The sequence below is a fragment of the Apteryx mantelli genome, chromosome 11 (assembly GCF_036417845.1).
Source record: "Apteryx mantelli isolate bAptMan1 chromosome 11, bAptMan1.hap1, whole genome shotgun sequence".
NCBI lineage: Eukaryota > Metazoa > Chordata > Aves > Apterygiformes > Apterygidae > Apteryx > Apteryx mantelli.
In genome coordinates this window covers 17,124,704-17,142,934 of record NC_089988.1, presented here as the reverse complement: position 1 = coordinate 17,142,934, position 18,231 = coordinate 17,124,704, and the positions used below count along the sequence as shown (strand labels likewise).

The 18,231-nt window shown below is 52.6% G+C and overlaps 1 long non-coding RNA gene across 1 annotated transcript; it reads left to right on the top strand.

Annotated features, from left to right (window-relative positions):
- Positions 1-12,215: 12,215 nt before the first annotated feature.
- Positions 12,216-14,822, top strand: LOC136993071 (uncharacterized). Its single transcript, XR_010885352.1, has 2 exons — positions 12,216-12,331; positions 13,655-14,822. It is a non-coding gene; the product is annotated as an uncharacterized lncRNA (long non-coding RNA).
- The last annotated feature ends 3,409 nt before the right edge of the window (positions 14,823-18,231 follow it).

Genomic DNA, 18,231 nt, shown 5'->3' with positions numbered 1-18,231 from the left:
ATTTGTCCTTGTTGAATTCCATGAGGTTGCTGACAGCCCATTCCTCCTGCCTCTCTAGGTCCCTCTCAGTGGCAGCCCTCAAGGATATGGCTGGGCCCCTCTGCAGTGTGGGGTCATCAACAAGCATCTTGAGTGTTGCCTCTTCCATGTCACTAATACAGTTGTTGGGCAGGACAAGTTCCTGGAGAGACCCGTGGTGCTCCACTTCTCCCTGGCCTCCAGGAAGAATACTACCCATTCACCACTGCTCTCTGAGCCTCTGGTCATCCAAGCAGGTTTTTACCCATCCCTCTGTCTACTCTTCTAGACTGTAACATTCTAACGTGCAAGCAAGAATATTGTGGGAGACAGTGTCAAACAGTTTGCTAAAGTCTAGGGAAAGGACACTTACTCTTCTCCATCCACAAATAGAGGGGTTTTTTTAATGATAGAAGGCAATCAGGTTTGTTAGGCAGAATTTACCCTGGGTAAATCCATGCTAACTGTTCCCAGGCACCTTCTTCTCCTTCATGTGCCCAGAAATGTGATCTGAGAGGATTCATTCCATGACTCACTCCTAACCAAAGTGAGGCTGAACTGCCTGCAGCTCCCGAGGTTGTCCTTGTGGCCTTTTCTGAAGATGGATCTAACAGTTGCCTTTCTCCTGCTATCCCATCCCTGATCCATTCCTCCTTCTTTGAAATTTCCAGATACAAGAAAGCATCACCCACATCAGCCCATCTGGCAGCTATGTGAAGAAGTTGTCCTTGATTCTCTCCAGAAACGCCTGGCCTGCTTGCAAGCTGCTGTTTGCCCTTGCAGTTCATGTGAGGGGGATTAATGTCCCCGTGAAAAGAACCAAGGCCTGTGATCCACAGACTTGCTCACGTTGCTTAAAGGAGACTGCATCCACCTGCTCACCCTGATTAGGTGGTCTGTAGCTGCCATCATGATGTCACCCCTACTGTGATGCTCACCCACAAGCACTCACCCAAACCCTTGTCTCTCCCATGGAAGAGCTCCACACATCCGAGCTGACCCTTCCCACAGAAGGCATCCTCCCTCCTCATCTTCTCTGACAGTCTCTCCTGAAGACATTGTACCCTACAAGCACAGCCCTCCAATCATATGAGTGATCCCACCACATATCAATCATTCCAATGATGTTTCAGTCCTGTGACAGCTTGTACATCTCCATCTGCTCCTGTCTCTACCCCAGGCTGCATACATTTGCATATATTAGGGTTGCAGAGCACCAGCTGTGCACAGAGAGCAGATTGGTTGTGCTGCAACCTGTTACCAAGAGACAAAGACACTGTGTGTGCAATGGCCCCACTTCAGAGCAGAGCCATGCTGGCCTAGATAGCAGGTGGCAATGTAATGGTGAAAGGAGGTTCTCAATAAGAGGGCAAAGACCTGCAGTGCCCAAGGCCAGCAAGAACCAGAGTTGGGCTGTGCAGGAATGCCAGGAGAGGGGTTGGCTGCATGAGCTGATTTGTAGCAGCATGGGGCCTGTGACAGAGGTGAAGCGATCTCCAGGCAGGACAAGGTGTCCCTGAAGAAGTCCCTGGGCCTGGGCAGCCTGTGATCCAGGCACCCTGAGGTCATCATTAGCCCAGTCCCTGTTCATATCACCTGGGGGTGAGAAGAGGTTCAAGCAGAGAGGAGCAAGAAGGGTTTGAGAGTGCAGAGACTAGAGCAGAGACCTTGGTGTCATGTGCCTCCCATTTATGCAGCACGCTTGAATGCAGTCGGGATGGACTTGGCCTAAAGGCAGTGGTGGGATTCAGTTGTCTGGGCACAGGTAGAAAGCCTGAGATAACCTGGGTTGTCTGCCCAGCAACCACTCCAAAGGGGTATGGTTTTCCCATAGGTCCCATCCATGCAGTTGTGCTAGAAACCCCAGGCATCTGACATGGCCCTTCCAGCCGATTTCTATGTCATTACATCAAGTGTGTGCACTGAATTACATTAGCAGTTTGCACTGTAGGCATCTCCATGTGTCTCAGCATCATAGTGAGGGGTGCTCTAACAGTAGTGGGCATCTAGTGTCATCTCAGATGGCCAAGGGAATTCTCCACCTGGCCCCCACATCATGCTCTAGAAGGATGTGGGTCTCCCAGTTGCTCCATGAGAACAAGCAGACACTGGCACATACCTGGGACCACCTCTGTCTCTTCCAATCTCACCAGGTGTTTGTGTGTGAGCAACTGACTCCCACCCTCCATCTCAGGTGATTACAAAGGGAGCTTAGACAAGGAGCTCCCATGCAGACATCTGTGTTGTGCACACTTCAGCTTGGGCAAAGGGAATCCCACCTGCTGTGTGTTTGTGGAGTTCACAGGAGTTAGCTGAATCCCACTGCATTCCAGGGGCTTCTAAATGGGCTTGAGATGCCCAGACTGACTCATCTGAATCAGCACCTGAACCAGGTGTCAATCCCTTCTTTTTCCTTTCTACATGTCCTGTCTAGGTAAGAGATGGGCATCGGAGCTTCCAGAGTGGGACATTTCCACCTCCTGCAGACAGCCATCCTCTGATGAAACAATCTGTAATGCTGGAATTGGTCTTCCTTCAGTGCTTAGAGAGGGACCATTGGTGATTATTTTAGTTTATTGGAGTGAACATTTCCCAGGAGGAGGGAACACAAGGGACAGACAAATTCATGAGCTCAGCTGGGCCTCTGCTCCTGAGCGGGGCCAAGCTCTGGGGATGGAGGGAGCTCATGGCAACTGGGCAGCACAGCCCAGAGACAGCTGTGTGCAGGAGCAGCTCCTCTGCAAAGAGCAGTAGGGCTCTGGGCACTGCCTGCTGCTGCTGCCATGAGAGGAGAGAAGGTAGAGAGAAGTGCAAGGCTGTGTGGAGTGGGAGGAGAGAGGAGAGCTGCTTGTGGGAGAAATCTTCACAGCCCCTGACATGGTAAGTCTCTGGCTGCAGGGCAATGCTACTGAAGGGGCTTCCTGGAGAGGTCTTCTGAACCCCTCCCATCCCATAACTGATAGGCTTTTTAAGGATTGCTCTGCTGGCACATCCAGTGCATAGGCAGAGGAGGAGATGCTTCAGAGGAGGGATTCCCTGCCACACCATCAGAGGGACAGGGTGTGCAGCTCCATTCTGCTAGGGGTGCCTGCAGGGTGTGAAGCCAGGGAGCACACACAGGTCTGTGCAGGGCTGTGATTCAGAACAGTGTCCCTGCACCCCAGGGTGCTGTGTGCCCGGGGCAGTGACTGTGCTGTCTGCGAGGATGAGCCCTTAGCCTGCCCATGGAGCTCCCCACAGCACTGTAGGGAGAAACTCTGGGTGAGAGGAGCGACCACTAACAGGGTAGGTTCATTCTCCTCTTGAGAGGGTGCTGTGTGGGTCAGGGCTGCTCACAGCTGTAGCTCATGCACAGGATATGTGCAAGGGGTCTTTTCAAGAGGAGATCAAGAGAAAGGCCACTTGAAAGGGAAGGAGCTTTTCTTCAGGTATCTGCACTTTCAGTTTCCTAATTTTGGCAGGGAGAATGAAGGAACAAGTTTTCTGTTTTGTCAAGGATCTGGGACTCCTAAACCTTCACTCTGAGAGATTAATAGGTCAGTGGGAAAGCTCAGGAAGCCATTTCATCCCCAATTTCGCCAGCAGGCAGCATCAACATCACCTTTGTGGCCTCATAGGAGTTTACGTGACCTGTTCCATAGGATGTGTGTGCACAGAGATGCCCCTAGACGGTGCCCTGATCCAGGAGGTTTCTGCAGGGCAGAGCTGAGCACCAAGCGGGTGGGATGGGGTCTGTGAGCACTGAGTGGGAGAAGATGTTAGAACAGAGAAAGAGCTGGCAGCAGGGACAGCTCCAGGCAGCAGGGATGGGCAGGGAATGAGAGGGAACTGCAGGGCATGAGCCGCCTCCTCTGCAGCCAGACCTCTGGCAGAGGACAGGGGCATCTCTCCTGCTATGAGCCCATTTCATGCAGTCTGACAAAGGGACTGAGAGTGTCTGCCCTGCGGTGTCACTGCCTGTGAGGTGGCACGCCTAGCTGGTAAAGGTGAAGGCTTTCCTGAGTTCCCTTCTGTTTCTCTCTTCTTGCCTCCCTTGGCAGCAGGATCATGGTGCTGCTCCTTGTTTACCCTCCTGTCCATGATGCTCCTGTTCTTGTTCTTGGGCTCTCCGGGGTGGGAAGTGTCAGCTGCAGTTCGGACATGGATGCTACAAGTTGTGCGGCAGAGGGGTCTGCATGGGAATGACATTGCCCCAGCCCCCTTCTAAACTGTGGAGCTCCAGGAAATGCAGTCTGTGGGGCTGGGAAATGAGCGGATTCTCCTGAAAGGAGAGCCCATCTTCAGTCCTAAGGTTCCTTTGACCGTTTCCCTGTGGTGTCCTGCCAGGCTGCATGCTGCCCTCTAGAAAGGCACTGCTGTCTCATAGCACCTCTGTGATATCTGAGAGCCCCATGAGGAAGGTGCAGAGATGCTGAGAGTATGGAGATGGTGGTGGGAGGCTGTATGTGGGCATCTGAAAAGAGCCCTGTGTGTGCTTGGCTAGAAGGGGAGTGTGGAGAGCTCCCTCAGGTGCCCAGAGAAAGGGCGAGAAGTTTGGAGCTGTGCACTTTGAAACTGGGGGCTGTTTTTTTCTAGGGCAACATATATGAGTGTGATCATCCTCCAGCTGAAAGAGTTGCAAGCACCGGCCAGCTGGGAATGAGACTAATAGACAGAGTAGCTGGCCTCGCTCTGCAAGAATGACAGTGGATGCTTTTCTCTCATGACACAGTAGAAATGCCAAGGATTTCTACCTTGGAGGAACACTCCCCAGGGGTGACAACAACATCTGAAAGAAAATAAAAAATCCCTGAAACTGTTCCTCAAACCTCATTCTTTAGAATTCAGAGTGAAGATGCTGAAAAGCCATTTTATGATGAGTGGATTTCACCTGACAGAAATTGTGTGAATGTCAGAGCTGGTCACCCCCATTCCCCTCTGCCTACTGCTTTACAGCAGGACTGACTGCTCCGGAGCCCATGGGCAGAGGACCCTGTTCCTCACAGCACACTCAGCCAGGGGAAAGTGGAGCTCAAGCAAAGGAACTTTCCTCCAAAAGGTCCTCTCAGTAAAGGGAGAGGCAATGTGAGGGCTTGTATGAGAACTACTAACTTCTCAATGTCTTTTCTTCTTTGCACAGTCCCCCATGCCCGGAGATAGCAAAATGTCCAACAGCAGCTCCCTCAATGAGTTCCTCCTCCTGGCATTTGCGGACTCATGGGAGCTGCAGCTCTTGCACTTCTCACTCTTCCTGGGCATCTACCTGGCTGCCCTCCTGGGCAACGGCCTCATCATCACAGCCGTAGCCTGTGACCACCACCTCCACACCCCCATGTACTTCTTCCTCCTCAACCTCTCTGTTCTGGACCTTGGCACCATCTCCACCACTGTCCCCAAATCCATGGCCAATTCCGTGTGGGACACCAGGGCCATTTCCTACTCAGGATGTGCTGCTCAAGTCTTTCTGTTTGTCTTCTTATTTTCAGCAGAATATTATCTCCTCACTGTCATGGCCTATGACCGCTTTGTTGCCATCTGCAAACCCCTGCACTATGGGACCCTCATGAGCAGCAGAGCTTGTGTCAGAATGGCAGCAGCTGCCTGGGGCAGTGGTTTTCTCCATTCTGTGCTGCATACTGCTAACACATTTTCCATACCACTCTGCCAAGGCAACACAGTGGACCAGTTCTTCTGTGAAATCCCACAGATCCTGAAGCTCTCCTGCTCAGACACCTACCTCAGCGAAGTTGGGCTCATTATGGTTGGTGCCTGTGTAGCCTTTGGGTGTTTTGTTTTCATTGTGCTGTCCTACGTACAGATCTTCGCTGTTGTGCTGAGAATCCCTTCTGAGCAGGGTCGTCACAAAGCCTTTTCCATGTGCATCCCTCACCTGGCCGTGTTCTCCTTGTTCGTCAGCACTGACATGTTTGCCTACCTGAAGCCCCCCTCCCTCTCCTCCCCAACTCTGGATCTGGTGCTGGCTGTTATGTACGCGGTGGTGCCTCCAGCAATGAACCCTCTCATCTACAGCATGAGGAACAAGGAGCTGAAAGATGCCCTGAGGAAAGTGATTTCATGGACCTTTTTCAGCAGAGGTAACATTGCCATTGTTCTCCACAAATGACTCCCCCTGTGTCCCGTACCAGGACTGAGCTTTGTTTCTTTGTTTGTTTTTATGACTATTATTACTGTTTTTATTATTATTTGTCACCCTGTTGCTGCACAAATTCTTGGATTCATTCCATCTTTACTGAGACTGCTCTGTCTCAGCTGGTGCCCATATAAAGTTGTGTCCAACACTGGGTCAGAGCTGACTCCATCACAGTATCTCTGTAATAAAGTAGGTTCTTGCAGGTGCAGTGCCTGTACACTGGGCTCTTCCTCCAAAGCTGCTGTCCCTTATGCCATGTCCCCAGCACATTTCCTTCAAACAATCCTGCCTGCACTGTGTGGTGGTCCTTACCCCAAAAGTTCTCCCCCCCAGAGAAGGCTTCTTGCCCAGCTGGAGGACTGGATGTCCAGCTGTGAGCCCTGGGAGGACGAGGCCTCTGCTGGGTCTTCTGCAGGGCTGGCAGGGAGCATGCAGAGGAGGTCCTGGGGCCATCTGCTGGGCATTTAGACCATCCTCCTCCCAAGGGGTCCTCAAGCAGGGTGCCTCAGTGCAAAGATGCAGCCCAGCTTGTTGCTGCATGAACAGAGAAGAGAAACTGCCCCAGGAAACTCCTCACACACCCAGCCCCTCATACCAGTCATTTCCAGCACTGGCCATTCCCTCTGGTCCTGGAGAGGGGTGATCTCTGAGTGTAACCCACTCTATCTGCCTGCTGGCCTCAGCACGTGTGTGGTGGCAGTGGCTGCCCTGCATGGCCTCTCTGTGGGCTCAGACCTCATCAGACCCCAGAGCATGGCCTTCTGCTGATCCCGGTGGAAAGGATCAGGTCTGGGCAGGGTCTGGGGGCTGGTGGGAGGCTGTCAGGCAGGAGAGCTGAGGGAGACAGGGCACCAAGGACTATCATGGGGACTATGTTGGGGGGATGTTTCCCCACCCCAGAACACACCCTGTCCTGTGTGATGCCTGTACAGTGGGGCCATGGGGCCAGATGCAAGGCAGCAGGCCTGGGACAGTGCAGGGATGGGGTGCTGATGGGAGCCATGACACTCCAGAAGCTCCCAACGGTCATGGAGGGGACTTGCTGCTGCTAGCAAGACTGTGGGTTTCTCAAGGGCTACAGCCACCAGCACCACCTGTCAGGACTCGCAGACCCTGCACAGATGGTCTCCCAGCAAAGCAGCTCATGGTGCCCCCTGTCCTTTGTCACCATCCTCTCTTAGGAGCACTGCTGGGTGCATCACTCCCTGCGAGGGTGTGGAGAGGAACTGCTGGAGGTCTTCTCTTCTCATGCCTGCTACCCCAGCTCTGCCCTGGCATTGGCCCCCAGGCTCTGCCCTGGATCATGTTATGTCTCCATACATTCTCATCTAAGACCACATAGGGACCTGCAGTGCATAGCTCTGCTTGGAGATGGCCACCACGGCCTGTTGGCGTGGTCCCAGGAGATCCCAGCAAGGATGTGCATGGTGGTGAGGCTGTGATTCTCCTCAGTCAAAGCAGATGGGATGCTCTGGCTGTGGGCCAAGGGAAGGAAAGGACAAGAGACAACAAGGAGAAGATGCAGTAAGGGAAATTTCAAATGAGTTGAAGGAAAAAATAAAGAAATATCCATGGTAGTTGAGTAGCACTGGGGCAGGGGACAGGAAATCTTTGAAAACTCTTCTGGAGAAAGCACCTACAACCTGATCTAACTGTCAAGTTAGCCCAGCTCAGAGCAGATCGTGGTCCTGGAGATCTCTGGTGGTCCATCCCAACCCAAATCCTCTAGGAGGAAGGGGCTGGAAGGCAGAGTCCTGGGCAGGGGACACTGTTGTGGTTTTGAGGCCTTGCTGGCATCTGTACTGCCTGGTCAAGCCTGTCCTCAGTCACACAGTGAGCGAGTTCATCCTCAAAAGGAGTCTCTGCTCCATGGGCAACAGGAGTCAAAGCAGTGCCAGGAGAATGCAGAAAAGTTCTCAGGAACACACGAGGCATTCAGGCCCTTCAACCGCTGAGGTGTCCCCACACTGGTGCTTTGCATCCAGGGTCTGAAGGGCTGAGAAATCTTTAGAGCCAGAGCAGATCGCAGTCCCATCTCGTGGACTCACAGGTTACGGGGCATCAGCAGAGCTGTACTGGCTTCAGGGAGGGAATCACTGCCCAGGGCATGAGCAGATCCCCCTCTGACCTCCCCTCTCTCTTCACACCCTGGAATAGAGACTGTGTTTCCTGTGTTGGCCCTCTCTGCTGGGCTGTATTCCCAGCTGGAGGGGATGCAGGCTTCACAAAGGGGAAATGCAGGAGAGCCCAGTGTCATCTAGAGGAGCGGGGTCCCACCACACCTGCTGGGTGGCCAGGGCTGCAGGCTGAAGACCATACTCTGTTCCTTGAAGACCTCCTGCCTGTGGCTGCAGGGTGCCCAGCAAGAAGGCAGGCATGCCTGGGGGTCTGGTGCCATTGGGGTGGTGGCCTTTGGACCAGCCTCTGTCTGTAAGGGACTCAGGAGCTTCTCTGCCTCCATGTCAGTGGCAAAGTTCATGTCCCAGCTTCTTCTCTGTGGAGAGCTGAGGATTTGATTCTCTGGAGAAGGGGAAAAAGGAAACCCTTTTGTCCATGGGACTTGTACCACCCTGTCAACCCTCTACTGCCTTCTCCTTCTCTGTCATCCCAGAAGTCCTTTAGCAGGGGCATTCCTTGGTTTCTGACCCTCTACCTGACCTTGCTTTGAGCAGCACATTGCACTACAGGCCTCCTGTGGTCCCTTCAAGTTGAACTATCCTGAAAGCCTATGATCTCAGGCCCCATTTCAGGCACAGGGCATATGTCTCTGGGACAGGAGTCCTTTGTGCTTTATGTGACCATCTAAAGGAAGGAAGGTGAACACCTTCTCCTGCCTGTTGACTGTAAGGGCAGCCTGGGAGGCACTGCCTCAGGCATATCTACATTATGCTGGAAATTCTTTGCATCCACCTTTAACCACTTGAAAATCCATTGCCTGGATCCCCTCAGTGGTGAGGGGAGAAATGCAGGTTTTTCTGCTGTGTGATTTCTGTACCTCTGTAGTTCATGCCTCTAAGTAGATGGTGCCACCCTCCCCTTGGTTTCTTGCCTGAAGCTCAGGCTGGATGGGGATGTGAATGTGGAGGTTGACTGTCACTGCAGTGACCATGAGATGGTGGAGAGGTAAGAAGAATAACAGAATGACCACCCTGGACTGCAGCAGAGAGGATTTCATCTTGTTTGGGATGGAATTAGGCAAGCCAAAGCTCAGCTGGAGCTGGATCTAGCAAGAGATACCCTGAAGGGCTTCTGTAAGGACGCTGGCAGCACAAAGCAGCCATCCAAGGAAAATGTGTTCTCCCTGCTCAGTGGGGCAGGGGACATAGTGACAAACAGAGGGGAAAGGCTGAGGAAGTCATTGCCTCTTTTACCTTGCCTTTTCCTGGTCTTGTCTACTGCCACGCCTCCCTGGCCGCCAAGTCCTTTGGCAGCATCTGTGTTAGCAAAGCTTCACCCATGGTAGAGGACAGTGCAGCTGGGGAGGACTTTTGCCCAGTGGGCACACACAAGTTCCTGGGACCAGACAGGAAGCACCCCAGGATGCAGGAAGAGGTGGCGGGAGTCACTGCAACGCTGCTCCCAATTGTCTATGAAATATGGTAATCAGGGAGGTTCCTGATGACTGGGAAAAGGCACACATCTCAGCAGTTTTGCAGGAGGGCAAGAGGGAGGGTATGGGCAACGACAGGCTGGTTATCTTCATCTCAGTCCCTGGGAAGGGGATGGAGCAAATCCTCCTGGAAACCATCTCCAAGCATAGGAAGGACAAGGCCTGGAAGAGGCAGCATGCGTTGACCAAGGGGAAATGGAAAGCATGCCTGACCAACCTGATTGCCTTCTACCATAAAATGAATGCCTGCGTGCACAAGGGGAAAGCAGGGGATTTTGTGAACCTTCCCTTTAGCCAGGCCTTTTGCACAGTCCCCCAGAGTCTCCTTAGAGGCAAATTGTTGAGCTCTGTCCTGGATCAATGGACCATAAGGCAGGTGGAAGATTAGATGGGCCATCAGGCTGAAACGCTGTCATCAGTGGTACAAGTTCCAAGTGGCAGCTGGTTACTAGTGGCATTCCTCAGTGATCACCATGTGGGGCAGGACTGTTTAAAACCTTTATGAATGGCCTGCACAATGGATGGAGCGCACTCTCAGGACCCTTGTGGACAATGCATAAGTGGGGGGAGCCCCTGGGCAACCTCATCTAGCTCCATCTGCATTGACCAGGGTGGCTGGGACTAGGTGATGTCCAGAGGTCTCGTCCACCCTGAGTGCTGTGATTCAGTGAATCTTTCCCTGGAGTGCTCTGTAAAGAGAGAAGAGGCTGAGGAAGAAGAAAGGAGAGAAAGGCAGGAGAGCTGAAATATGTTGATTTCAATAAAGTAGTTCCTCCGAACAAAGTTTCTCCATTCCGAGTGTTGGTAGCAAATGCTTTTTGATGAATAATGTGTGCCTAAATGCATGTACACTCGCATAGACAGGCTAATTCACAGAATCACTGAATGGTTGAGGTTGGAAGGAACCTCTGGAGATCATCTAGTCCAACCCCCCTGCTCAAGCAGGGTCACCTAGGGCACGTTGCACAGGATCGCGTCCAGGTGGGTTTTGAATATCTCCAGAGAAGGAGACTCCACAACCTCTCTGGGCAACCGGTTCCAGTGCTCTGTCACCCTCACAGTGAAAAAGTTTTTCCTCATGTTCAGATGGAATTGTCTGTGTTTCGATTTGTGCCCATTGCCTCGCGTCCTGTCGCTCGGCACCACTGAAAAGAGTCTGGCCCCATCCTCTCGACACCCTCCCTTCAGATACTTGTACACGTTAATAAGATCCCCTCTCAGCCTTCTCTTCTCCAGGCTAAACAGGCCCAGCTCTCTCAGTCTTTCCTCATAAGAGAGATGCTCCAGTCCCCTCATCATCTTTGTAGCCCTTCGCTGGACTTGCTCCAGTAGTGCCACATCCCTCTTGTACTGGGGAGCCCAGAACTGGACGCAGTACTCCAGATGTGGCCTCAGCAGGGCTGAGTAGAGGGGGAGAATCACCTCCCTCGACCTGCTGGCAACACTCTTCCTGATGCACCCCAGGATACCATTGGCCTTCTTGGCCACAAGGGCACATTGCTGCCTCATGCTTAACTTGGTGTCCACCAGCACTCCCAGGTCCTTCTCCGCAGAGCTGTTCTCCAGCAGGTCAACCCCCAGCCTGTACTGGTGCATGGGGTTATTCCTCCCCAGGTGCAGGACCCTGCACTTGCCTTTGTTGAACTTCATAAGGTTCCTCTCTGCCCTGCTCTCCAGCCTGTCCAGGTCTCTCTGAATGGCAGCACAGCCCTCTGGTGTATTGGCCACTCCTCCCAGTTTTGTATCATTGGCAAACTTGCTGAGGGTGCACTCTATCCCTTCATTGAGGTCATTGATGAAGAAGTTGAACAAGACTGGACCCAGGACTGACCCCTGGGGGACACTGCTAGCTACAGGCCTCCAACTAGACTCTGCGCCACTGATTCCCTCCTGCTTTCCTTAGAAAACTAGCTGCAAGCAGACACAGAAGGGTTTGTCTTAATTGCAAACGAACAAAAATAAAATTTGGAACAGCTTAATAAAAGATACAAGACACTCCTCAACTGTATCCAAGTCCAAGCTGCCTCCAGTGAGGTCCACTCTCCACAATTAATAAAATTCCTTGAAATGTTTTCGACAGATATATTGGAAGGGATAGACCAAAACACAACAAAGGGGGTGGCTAAAGAGACAAGGAGACTGCTGAAAGAAGAGGCAAGCTTTAGACTCCCAGCATCTCAGAGCAGCAAATGTAGAGTTGGGAGGTACCTGAAAGGATAAAGAGCAAGGGGAAAAGGTGTGGAGGAAAAAGGATGAGCAGGGAGGCACTGCGGGGCGGAACATGGGAAGGTTGTAACGGGCGGAGCACTGCTGCCGGAGAAGAAGGCGGGGCTTTACAGCATTATAAAAGAGCAGGACACGCTTCATTAAACGCCATTTTGCCACTCCTCATATTGGTGTCTGTGTGGTGATGGTCCGGGGCCTGGGGAGAAGGCCCCGTGCCTCCTCGGTAAGAACGAGAACGGTAACAAGTGGTGACCCTGACGTGATACCGAGGAGGCGGCTCGGCCGGCGTAGGCACCGGGAGCGTGAGGAAGGGATCCGGATCCGGAACTATGGAGGCCATATGTAAGGTAGTGATGGCCTGCGCCAAGGAATGGCGGGCGCCGCTGAAGGCGGGCGCGATACGAGCGTGTGTAGAGAGGCTCGTAAAGGAGGGAGCGATTACTTCTCCTATGGAGATTCTGCGGGAGGAACTGTGGCTGCAATGCACAGCAGCGCTGGCGGAGTTCCCGATGAACGGGGGATCCGCGAGGGAGTTAAAGGTGTGGGGGCTGATAAGAATGCTCCTGCGGAGCGCGAGGGAGGCCCCGGCAAAAGAACGGGAGAGTGGGGGCGGGGAGGCCCCGGCGAAAGAACGGGAGAGCGGAGGCGGGGAGGTTCCAGTGATCCTACCAGTGGAATCCCAGGAGCCGCCTCCGGTGTATCCCTGGCAAGATCTCGCACAAGACAGAGAGGGATGGGGGGTCGACGGGACCGAACCCGAGGATTGCGTGCCTGGCGCAGTTTTGAGGAAGACGCTTAGTGAGGAAGATAGGACCCTGCTGCCGTGGGCCCCGGCAGAGGAGGGTGCTGTAGGTGGGGAGAGTCAGGCAGTGCAGCGAGGGAGGAAGGGTAACGGCCCATCAGAGCGGAGAGACCAGAGTTCGACCTTGAAAGGAGGGAGGAAGGTTCGGGTGAGATTGCCGGTTGAGGAGGAGAGCGGAGAAGATAGCAGCGACGAGGAAGGCGGGGGCTTGCGAGAAGTTACGCGCAGGCTGCGGGGGTGTGCAATAGGAGAGACACAGCCGAAAGGGAAGCCGAAGGGCGGAGAAGAAGTAACAACATCCCCGGTCGACACCCTATTGCGTGCATTAGAGGAAATAAGGCGGGAGGTCATGGCCACAACAGAGGCTTCGCGGGCCGTGTATGAAGAACTCGGGAAGCTAGTAAAGGTAGAGCCACCCTGGACAAAGATAAAACAGACACACGCAGAGAGCTTCACTGAATTCTGTGACAGGCTCCAGCGGGCCATTGCAGAGTCAGACTTGCCCCCTGAGGCCCAGGGTCCGGTCATGATGGAGTGCCTCTGGCAGCAGAGTGACGCCATGACGCAGGACATCCTGAAAACGATCCCTAAAGGAACACCACTTTCGGTTGTCATCCGCACGGTACTGCAAAAACAGAATCAGGGAACAGCAGCAGCGCAGGCTCTTGTCACGGCGGTGGACCAGATGAGAAAGGGACCACAGCGTTGCTTCTCTTGTGGATATCACAGGGAAGAGGGTATGCTGCGGTAAAACGGGAGGAGCAGATAAGATGGGTTCCAATGAAATGCATAAAACCTGACCTAAATGCACGTACGGGAGGGTCTGGGGTGTAACTAATCATTCTTGGTGAGATTCCATCCTGAACAGGGCGACGCCAGACGGGATGCTGCTGCATGGCTGCATTGATGCTTATCGCCGGCTTCATGATTCCGGGGACCGCAGAGTCATACTGGAGGAGATGAGCACAGGCGCACAGAGCAGCTCACTACTGCATCCCGTTCAACCCCGAGGCGGGGCCGACAGAGACTTTCCTGACGGGGAACAAGTCAACACAGGGGCGTGGATCTTGTCATGGTTTGATTAGAAATGGCTTATAACACTAGGCTTGATAGCACTCACAGTAGTAATAGCGATATGCTGCGGCTTGCTAATTCTGAATTATTGCTTACGGCATGTACGGCTTAACTGCTTGATAGACATGAGCATAGAGTATATCAATTAATAGTACAGGAAAAAGAGGTTCTAGAAAGGGGGGGAGATGTGGTGGATCTTGGGAAACTGCATAGACAAGATATTTGCATGAGAAGCGGTAGACTAGGCGTAGCGGAAGATCACGCGGTGTGACGCGCAGCCTAGGGGTGGAAACGAAGTGCACCTGTATGTAAGCTTGCACGCAGCCCACAATAAACGCCATTAGACGAATGGCTAACTAACCTGGTTGGCAATCTACCACAGTGGCTAACAGGACTGCTCGCTGAAGGCTTGCGCATTTTGCTAATCCTCATAATTATAGGCTTATGCTTGTGTGTAATACTGAGCTGCGTTAAGAAAGCCTTGCTGAAAGTAGCGGGCCAAGTCTGGATCGCTCGAAAACAAGAAGGAGAACTTCTGGAGGAATGGCTGGGCTTTGGGGGGGGGATATAGTCTGTTGGAAATGAGCAATCCCGCCTATGCCTTTAAGGTTTTCGCTGAACCGACGAAGACAAGGACACCGCCTGCGTTAAGAAGCGGAAGAAGGGGAGGCAGCACACAGCTCCGCTCACGAAGCTACTAATGCAAGGAACCACCCGATGGCGGTCCCGTCGAGACACGCCGCACTTCCGCGTGTTTTGTTGCGTCCCGCTCGATATAACGAAACAACGTTGATGGGAGAGGGGGAGATGTGGAGGAAAAAGGATGAGCAGGGAGGCACTGCGGGGCGGAACATGGGAAGGTTGTAACGGGCGGAGCACTGCTGCCGGAGAAGAAGGCGGGGCTTTACAGCATTATAAAAGAGCAGGACACGCTTCATTAAACGCCATTTTGCCACTCCTCATATTGGTGTCTGTGTGGTGATGGTCCGGGGCCTGGGGAGAAGGCCCCGTGCCTCCTCGGTAAGAACGAGAACGGTAACAAAAAGGAAAACTGGGAAACTATGGAAATTGCATATGTCCAGAGAGTCTGATGCAAAGATGCCTTTAGAAATGACCAGTTTAATCAGGACATGTGGAAATATGTGAGAGAGCACTGAGATTTTATCCACAGCCAAATAGAGCAGGGGAAACACAAGGTCAAGGGCAGATCAAGATTTCTTCTCCCCAGATTAATACCCCTCCTGAAGATTTCCACTCTTTCATCATGTTCATTGAAGTAGACTAAAATAATCACCAGTGGGCCTTCTCTAAGCACTGAAGGAAGACTGATTCCAGCATTACAAATTGCCGCATCAGAGGATGGTTATGTGCAAGAGGTGGAAACGTCCGACTCTGGAAGCCCCGATTCCCATCTCTTAACTAGGCAGGACACATAGAACGGAGTAAGAAGGGAGCTCACTGAGAACAAGGAGGAGGCTGATCTCACCCCAGGCCAGACACCCTCAGTGCAGATGTCTCTGTCAAATCCAGTTCTCTGCACTTCCCTTTCTTGTCCAAAGAGGGAACTAAGTTGTCTCAATGGAGTTGTTTTGAGATACCTTTCCTAATGACAAGCTAAGGTCCTGCAGGAGCCACCTCCAAAATTTCCTGCACCACATGGCAACACAGCTACCCCAGGGCATCTCAGGCAGCAATAGCCTCCCTATGTGGTCAAATGAACCAAGCCCCAAAAGGAGATCCTAGTCCTAAGTTGAGATCTTCTCAAAAAATAACTCACTGCAACAATAGACAAGAAATCCTTGTTTCCAAAACTTCACACAGTTTTTACCACTGCCAAATATCTTTTCTTTCTTTTTTATTAATTGGCAGCACCATGTTCATGCACTGCAGGAATTAGCCTGTCTATGCGAGTATATATATATATGTATGTGTGTATGTATATACACACATTATTAATCAAAATACATTTGCTACCAACACTCGGAATGGAGAAACTTTGTTCGGAGGAACTACTTTATTTAAACTGTCATGTTTCAGCTCTCTTCTTCTGCCTCTCTGGCCTTTCTTCTCCCTCGGCCTCTTCTCTCTTTACAGAACGCTCCAGGGAATTATTCACTCAATCCCAGCACTTAGGGTGGATGAGACCTCTGGACGTCACCTAGTCCCAGCCGCCCTGGTCAATGCAGAGGGAACTAGATGAGGTTGCCCAGGGGCTCCCCCCACTTATGCATTGTCCACAAGGGTCCTGAGAGTGCGCTCCATCCACTGTGCAGACCATTCATCAAGATGTTAAGCAGTCCTGCCCCACATGGTGATCACTGAGGGATGCCACTAGTAACCACAAGCCACTTGGAACTTGTACCAGTGATCACAGCGTTTCAGCCTGATGGCCCATCCAGTCTCCCACCTACCTTCTGGTCCATTGATCCAGGGCTGAGCTCAACAATTTGCCTATAACAAGATTCTGGGGGACTGGGTCCAAGGCTTGCTAAAATGAAGGTTCACAAAAGCCCCTGTTTTCCCCTTGTGCACAAAGCCATTCATCTTATGGTAGAAGGCAATCAGGTTGGTCAGGCATGGTTTCCCTTTCCCCTTGGTCAACGCATGCTGCCTCTTCCAGGCCTTGTCCTTCCTATGCTTGGAGATGGTTTCCAGGAGGATTTGCTCCATCACCTTCCCAGGGACTGAGATGAAGAGGACCAGCCTGTCGTTCCCCAGATCCTCCCTCTTGCCCTTCTGCAAAATGGCCGAGATGTGTGCCTTTTCCCAGTCATCAGGAACCTCCCTGATTACCATGACATTTCATAGACAATTGGGAGCAGCACTGCAGTGACTCCAGGCACCTCTCCCTGCACCCTGGGGTGCTTCCCATCTGGTCCCATGGACTTGTGTATTCCCACTGGGCAAAAGTCCTCCCCAGCTGCATCTTCGTCCCCCTTGGGTGAGGCTTTGTTAACACGGATGCTGCCAGAGGACTCGAGGGCCAGGGAGGCCTGGCAGTAGACAAGACCAGGAAAAGACAAGGTGAAAGAGGCAATGAGCTCCTCAGCCTTTCCCCTCTCTTTGCCACTACGTCCCCTGCCCCACTGAGCAGGGACACCACGTTTTCCTTGTGTTGCTGCCTTGTACTGCCAACGTCCTTACAGAAGCCCTTCAGGTTACCCTCCCCATCCTTTCCTAGCTCTAGCTCCAGCTGAGCTTTGGCTTGCCTAACTCCATCCCAAACAAGATGAAATCCTCTCTGCTGAAGTCCAGGTGCTGACTCTATTATTCCTCTTACCTCTCCACCATCTCACGGTCACTGCAGTGACAGTCAACCTCCACATTCACATCCCCATCCAGCCTGAGCTTCAGGCAAGAAACCAAGGGGAGGATGGCACCATCTACTTAGAGGTGCTAACTACAGAGGTACAGAAATCACACCTCAGAAAAGCCTGTTGTTCTCCCCTCACCACTGGGGGGATCCAGGCAATGGATGGTTGAATATAATGCAAAGAATTTCCATTGTAATGTAGATATGCCTGATTCAGTGCCTCCCAGGCTGCCCTTACAGGCAACGGGGAGGAGGTGGTGTTCACCTGCCTTCTTTTAGATGGTCACATAAAGCACAAAGGACTCCTGTCCCAGAGACATATGCCCTGTGCCTGAAATGGGGCCTGAGATCATAGGCTTTCAGGATAGTTCAACTTGAAGGGACCACAGGAGGCCTGTAGTGCAATGTGCTGCTCAAAGCAAGGTCAGGTAGAGGGTCAGAAACCAAGGAATGCCCCTGCTAAAGGACTTCTGGGATGACAGAGAAGGAGAAGGCAGTAGAGGGTTGACAGGGTGGTACAAGTCCCATGGACAAAAGGGTTTCCTTTTTCCCCTTCTCCAGAGAATCAAATCCTCAGCTCTCCACAGAGAAGAAGCTGGGACATGAACTTTGCCACTGACATGGAGGCAGAGAAGCTCCTGAGTCCCTTACAGACAGAGGCTGGTCCAAAGGCCACCACCCCAATGGCACCAGACCCCCAGGCATGCCTGCCTTCTTGCTGGGCACCCTGCAGCCACAGGCAGGAGGTCTTCAAGGAACAGAGTATGGTCTTCAGCCTGCAGCCCTGGCCACCCAGCAGGTGTGGTGGGACCCCGCTCCTCTAGATGACACTGGGCTCTCCTGCATTTCCCCTTTGTGAAGCCTGCATCCCCTCCAGCTGGGAATACAGCCCAGCAGAGAGGGCCAACACAGGAAACACAGTCTCTATTCCAGGGTGTGAAGAGAGAGGGGAGGTCAGAGGGGGATCTGCTCATGCCCTGGGCAGTGATTCCCTCCCTGAAGCCAGTACAGCTCTGCTGATGCCCCGTAACCTGTGAGTCCACGAGATGGGACTGCGA